The sequence below is a fragment of the Felis catus genome, chromosome D3, assembly GCF_018350175.1.
Source record: "Felis catus isolate Fca126 chromosome D3, F.catus_Fca126_mat1.0, whole genome shotgun sequence".
In the NCBI taxonomy this organism is placed as follows: Eukaryota; Metazoa; Chordata; class Mammalia; order Carnivora; family Felidae; genus Felis; species Felis catus.
In genome coordinates, this window is record NC_058379.1 from 64762088 (window position 1) to 64769422 (window position 7335).

The window sequence follows — 7335 nt, forward strand, 5'->3', positions numbered from 1 at the left end:
CCAATTTTGCCAGCACCACTTGCTGAAGAGACTGTCTTTATTCCATTGGATATTCTTTCCTGCTTTGTCAAAGATTAATTGGCCATAAATTTGTGGGTCCATTTCTGGGTTCTCTATCTGTTCCATTGATCTGAGTATCTGTTTTTGTGCCAAGGAGCTATTTTTAAGACTATTTTTTATGGGCTGTTTCTGGCTCTTTATTCTGTCTAACTCCATTAATTACTATCCTTACAGTAACTCCAGTGTTAAATATTAAAGGTTTATAATAAGTTTTAATAGGTGGTATTTTTTCTTCTTCAACATTGTCTTAACTCTTCTTGTTCTTTTATATAATTTTAATAGCTTTTATTTTTATTTTTTTAATTTTTTTTAATTTTTTTTCAATGTTTTTATTTATTTTTGGGACAGAGAGAGACAGAGCATGAACGGGGGAGGGGCAGAGAGAGAGGGAGACACAGAATCAGAAACAGGCTCCAGGCTCTGAGTCATCAGCCCAGAGCCCAACACGGGGCTCGAACCCACGGACCGCGAGATCGTGACCTGGCTGAAGTCGGACGCTTAACCGACTGCACCACCCAGGCGCCCCAATAGCTTTTATTTTTAAAGCAACTTAGGATTCATAGCAAAATTAAGGAAAAGGTACAGAAATTTCCCATACATTTCCTGCCTCCACGTACGCCTAGCCTCCCTATCAAAATCCTACATGAGAGTGGTATGTTTGTTACAATGAATGTACCTATGTTAGTATATCATTGTTATCCAAAATTTATAGTTTACATGAGGGTTTAATCTTGGTATTGTGACAGATATATAATGACATGTGTCCACTATTATAGTATAATACACAGTAGTTTCGCTGTCCTAAAAATCCTTCTGTTCTGCCTATCCACCCATTCCCTTCTCCCAGACCTCTGTCAACAACTGATCTTTTTACTATAGTTAACAGTTTTGCCTTTTCCGGAGTGTTATATAGTTAGAATTACACAGTTTGTAGCCCTTAGAGATTGGCTTCTTTCCCTTCGTAATATTCATTTAAATTTCCTCTGAATTTTCATGGCTTATCATCTAGGTTTATAGTCCACTTTGAGGTGTATGTATGGGTGTATATGTATGAAGGATGTAAGGTCTGTTTCTATGTATCTATATGCACTTTTTTTGCATGTGGACATTAATATTAAGGTGCTCTAGCACCATTTGCTGAAAAGACTATCCTCGTTTTTACTTTTTTCAATGATCAGTTAACTATAGTTACATAGCCTATTTCTGAGCTTTCTATTCTCTTCCATTGATCTGTTTGTCTAATCTTTTTACCAACAGCATACTGTCTTGATTATTGTAGTTTTATAATAAGTCTTAGAGTTGAAAAGTATCAGTCCTCTGACTTTATTCTCCTTAACTACTACATTGGTTATTCTGGGTCTTTTGCCTCTGTGAACTTTAAAATCAGTTTATCGATAACCACAAAATAGCACACTCAGATTTTTATTGGAATTTCACTGAATCTACCAATCAAGTTGGGGCCAACTAACATCTTAACAATATTGAGTCTTTCTATCCATGAACATGGTATATTTCTCCATTTATTTATTCTTCCATTTCTTTCACCAGAGTTTTATAGTTTTTCTCATATATATCTTGCACATATTTTGTTAGATTTATACCTAACAATTTAACTTTTTGAGTACTAATGTAAATGGTACTATGTTTTAATTTCAAATTCCATTTCTTTATTTTTGGTATATAGGAAAGTGACTTACTTTCCTGTATTAACCTTGCTGCAACCTTGCTATAATTACTGATAAGTTACAAGAGTTTTTGGTTGATTCTTTCAGGTTTTCCAAATAGACAATCATGTACTCTACAAAGACAGTTTTTATTCCTTCCTTCCAACTCAGTATAACTTTTATTTCCCTTTCTTGTCTTATTAAAGCATTAGCTAGGACTTCCAGTATCATGTTGAAAAACAGTGGTGAGAGGGAACATCTTTGCCCTACTCCTGATTCTAGTGGGGAAAGTTACAGTTTGTCACCATTGAGTATGATATTAGCTACAGCTTTTTGTAGAGTTTCCTTGTCAAATTGAGGAAGTTCCCTCTATTCATAGTTGGCTGAAAGTTTTTACTATGAATAGATGTTTATATTGTCAACTGTGTTGTCTGCATCCATTGATATGATTATGTGCTTTTTCTTTAGCCTGTTGATATGATAGATTACATTGAACCTGCCTTGTATACCTGGAATAGATCCTACTTGGTCAAGTGTATAATTATCTTTATACACTGTTAGATTGATTTGCTAATACATTCTTGAGGATTTTTTGTATCTATGTTCGTGAGAGATATTGATTGGTCTGTAATTTTCTTGTAATGTCATTGTCTGGTTTTGTTATTAAGATAATACCGGCTTCATGGAATGATTTAGGAAATTTTTCTCTGGTTCTATATTATCTTTGATTTTCTGTAGTTTGAAAATTATGTGTGTCATTTGTTTGTTTGTTTTTTGAATTTATCCTGTTTGGTGTTCTCTGACCTTCCTGGATCTGTGTTTGGTGTCTGACATTAATTTGGAGAAATCCTCAGTCATTATTGCTTCAAATACTTCTACTCTTCCTCACATTCTTTCTTCTCCTGGTTTTCCATTACACACGTTATTTATTTTGTATTTGGTTCACAGTTCTTAGATATCCTCCTTCTCCTTCCTTCCTTCCTTCCCCGTATTTTTTCCTCTTTGTTTATCTGTTTGGGAAGTTTCTATTGACATATTCTCAAGTTCAGAGATTATTTCCTCAACCATTTCCAGTCTGTTAATGAGCCCATCAAAGTCATTCTTATTTATGCTGTAGTGTTTTTATTTCTAACATTTTTAAAATTCTTTCTTGGAATTTCCATCTCTCTGCTTATATTGTCCATCTGTTCTTGTATATGGTCTATCTATTAGAGCCCTTAGCATATTAACCATAGTTGTTTTAAATTCCCAGTCTAGTGATTCCAATCTGATTCCAGATTTCATCTCTGGCATGATTGCTGAATTTTTTCAAATATCTTTGTTGCACCTGTTTAGATGATCATGTGATTACGCCCCTACACACACATTTTAATCTATAAAGGTATAGTACGCTGATTGTTTTTTCTTACATTGAACAAACTTTGAATTTCTAGAATTAAACACAACCTGTTTGTGATGCATTTTTGTATATAAATTCAACTTTATCATTAATGTTTTATTTAGGATTTTAAATCTATATTCATGAGGATACTGTTATTTTAAATTTCTTTTGGTAGAACATCCTGGTCTTATGAAAAGAATAAAAGAAGGAGAGAGAAAGAGAAAGAGAGACATTTCCTTGTTTTATATGAAAATTTTTATGTAACATCGGAATTATTTATTTCTTAAATAATCCAATAATCCACTCTGATATTAGAGATTTCTTTATGCTAAATTTTCTTTAAAATTTTCTGTTTCTATTTTATTCTTATGTAATATTTATTCTTTTATTCTTTTCCTCTTTAGAAATATTTTTATCTCATTTAAATTTTGGATTCATTGCCACAAAGTTGTTTATAGTATTTTTATATCAAAATCCTAAAATATGTAGGATTTAAATATTTTTAACATTTACATTAATATTGTTTGTACTCCCTCTTTCTTATTAGTCTCCCCCAAATTTATCAATTTAACCTTTTAAATGAACCAATTTTTCAGTTTTAAAAAAATCTCTAATATATTTTCTATATTAATTTCTTCATGAATTTTTATCATTTCTCTCATTCTTCATTTAGATTTAATTGTTCTTCATATGAATTCTTAGCTCATTGACTTTTATTTATTCTTTTTTTTTTTTGAAGACACATTTATTCAGCATCATGATCAGACTATTACATTTAGCAATCAACAGCATGGGTGCAAAAAAACATCTACATTAAAACCCTTTGTGGAATGCTTTACAATTTCCACAGAACAGAAACTAACCTGTTATACAATTAATCACAAATACAGTCCTCAAGTTTTTGCCCATACACATGAGTATTGTTTAAAACATGTCTTCTTTGTAGCATCTAGGCTCTGCCACCACTGTGCTTGGCTGAGTTCACAAATCCGTTGTAACCTGTAGCTTCCCTGTCACTTCTCTGGCTCTCTTCTCCTGCTAAGCTTTGTTTCCTGGCAGTAATCAAAACCTTCTGCCACTGCCACAGCTACTGCTGCTGCTGCTGGAACCACCATAGCCACCTTGGTTTTGTGGTTTGTCAAAGTACTGGTCTCCACCACCACAGGGGCCACAGTTTCTGTCTCCAAAATTTCCTCGTTTCATGGGTCCAAAATTTGAAGACTCATTGTTGTAATTGCCAAAATCATTATAGCTTTCCACCTCCAAAGTTGCTTCCATCATCACCAAATCCGTTATAGCCATCCCCACTGTCACCATATCCACCACCATCTTGACTGCCACCAAAGCCACCTCACCCACTGAAGTTTCCTCCAGAACCAAAGCTGTAATTCCTACCAAAACCACTTCCACAACCACCATCAAAGTTTTTAGAACCACTTCAACTTCTTTTGCTGGATGAAGCACTAGCCATCTCCTGCTTAAATAGAGCTTTCCTTACTTCACAGTTGTGGCCATTCACAGTATGGTATTTTTGAACAACAATCTTGTCTGCAAAGTCATGGTCATCAAATGTTACAAAAGTAAAGCCTCTCTTTTTGCCACTGCTTCAGTCAGTCATGATTTCAATCAGTTCAATTTTCATATACTGTTCAAAACAATCTCTTAGATGTTCTTCATGTATCTTCTTTAATGCCACCAACAAAAATCTTTTTCACAGTTAAGTAGGCACCAAGTCTTTGAGAATCTTCTCTTGAGACAGCCCTCTTTGGTCCTACAACTCTTAATCCACCTTGTGTGGCCTTGCATTCATGGCTGCATCCACCTCTTCCACACTGGCATACGTGACAAACCCAAAGCCTCTGGATTGCTTGGTGTTTGGATCTCTCATTACCACAAAGTCTGTAAGCATTCCCCAATGTTCAAAATGGCTCCTCAGACTCTCATCAAACCACTGATGAAAACCTCTTGCAGCTGTTCAGTCTCTTTGGAAGACTCTGACTTAGACATGATGGCGGTGGAAGGGGAGATATTTGCAATGCTTACTCGGCAGGGTCCACAGGCAGAAAGCTTTTTTTTTCTTAACAAATACATGTAAGGCTATGAATTTCCCTCCAGTCACAGCATTAGTGATAACCCATAGGATCATGTAGGTCATATTTAAAAGTATTTTCTACTTTCAAACATGATTTATTAATTGTATTGTTATTTATAAGTGTAGGTTATTTATAAGTGTGTTGCTTGGAATAGAAGCTGTTGAGAATTTTATAAAGTGTTTTTCCCCCTGTAGCTTAAATCCACTGTCATCAAATAACATATTCTTTGTGATTTTAACCCATTATCTTTTGTTGAGATTTGCTTTGTGGCCTATTTATATTGTCATGTTTTCAATTAAAATAATTGACATGTATTCTCAATTATTAAGTACAGCATTCTGTATATTTCAAGCAGATCAGAGAGTGATTTACTGGGCTGAGCAAATTGAAGCCAGAATTTTCAGGAGTTTTATTAAACGATGTAAAACCAGGAGTAAGAGAAAAAGCCTGCAGCTCAGGGGAATTTGAATCATAAATCTCTGAATAAAGCGAGGACACCTGAAGAGTGATACATTCACTGGTGAGTTAGGAAAACAAAATGCTTCCCCCCCCCCAAAAAAAACCCCACAAAAAACAAAAAACAAAAAACTGCCTATTTTGCTTTAGTAAGGAGCAGGAAAAAAAATAAAGGGAGGAAAATGTTCCTTTCACATGAGTTTAGGAATGAACATCACAATCATAATTCACTAAGTACATGGGAAATCATTCCACTATGCTTAAGGGTCAGAAGTAACAAGAGCATTTTACCAAGATTTGCAAACATTGAAGATACCTAAACTATAATATTAATAATATAAATATGTTTAAAAATTAAATAGAGGGCACTTCATAAAAAAATAAAAAAGAGAGTGTAAAATTAACAAGCCATATTGGTAAAGAACCAAATGAATTTTGTAGAAATTTAAAACATGATAATTGAAATCCAAAATTCAGTGGAAGGTTAATATAGCAGTTTACACATAGATGAAGAGAGAATTGATAAATTGAAAGAGATCTGAAGAAATCACCCAACTAGAGAAAAGAAAAACATAAAACAGACATTAAGAGAGGATGAATGAAATTATGGGGTCCAACATGCATCTGACTGGATTTCCAGATAAGGACAGAAATGAAGAAGTAATGATTATAGAATACTAGCTGAGAACTTTTCAAAACTATTTAAAAGCACTTAATATTTAGAAGACTCAGTGAATATCTGGCAAGAAAAATGGAAATATATTTATGTCACAGGAAAACTACAGAACATCAAATTTATCATAATTTTATAATTATGATATTGTGGTATTGTCACAAGGATAAACATAAAAAGAATAAATATTTCAGAAATATAGCCACGCATATAGGAAAACTTTATGATTAATGGGACTCCTATAAAATAAGAAAAAGGCAAATGTTCTAATAGAAAAGTGGGCAAAAAATATAAATAACTATTATATAAATATTTAAGAGGAAAAATAAGTGACTAGTGCATGTAAAAACAAAAACAAAAATTCAATCTTAATAAATAGCAGAGAAATAGCCTGTTTAACGTCCTTGATAAAAATGGAGAGCAAAAGAACTCTTAGACATGACTGATGGGAGTTTAAATTGGTAAAACTTAGGAAAACCATTTGAAATTAGCCACCAAATTTGAACCTACTGTGACGTGGGAAGCCATACATATGGGAGTATCCAGTTTACCCTTATTCTCTTAGAGTAATCTTTTTTTTTAAATTTTTTTTCAACGTTTTTTATTTATTTTTGGGACAGAGAGAGACAGAGCATGAACGGGGGAGGGGCAGAGAGAGAGGGAGACACAGAATCAGAAACAGGCTCCAGGCTCTGAGCCATCAGCCCAGAGCCCGACATGGGGCTCAAACTCACGGACCGCGAGATCGTGACCTGGCTGAAGTCGGACGCTTAACCGACTGCGCCACCCAGGCGCCCCTTAGAGTAATCTTTAATACTACTCTCTTTAATTTTTCAAAATGTTTCAGGTTGAACAATACACTAACTTATCATCCTACTTATGACCCAATAAATCTACTTCTAGATATATTTAACTAAGAAAAATTCTTCTTCACATATGCCAGGATAATTCTATGAGGATGCTTCTAGGAGCATTATTTGTAATAGCAAAACTTGAAATCAAACTAAA

At 34.0% G+C, this 7335-nt stretch overlaps 1 pseudogene; it reads right to left on the reverse strand.

The window, feature by feature from the left end:
- Positions 1–3677: 3677 nt before the first annotated feature.
- LOC101100675 lies at positions 3678–5800 on the reverse strand (annotated as a pseudogene).
- Between the last annotated feature and the right edge of the window lie 1535 nt (positions 5801–7335).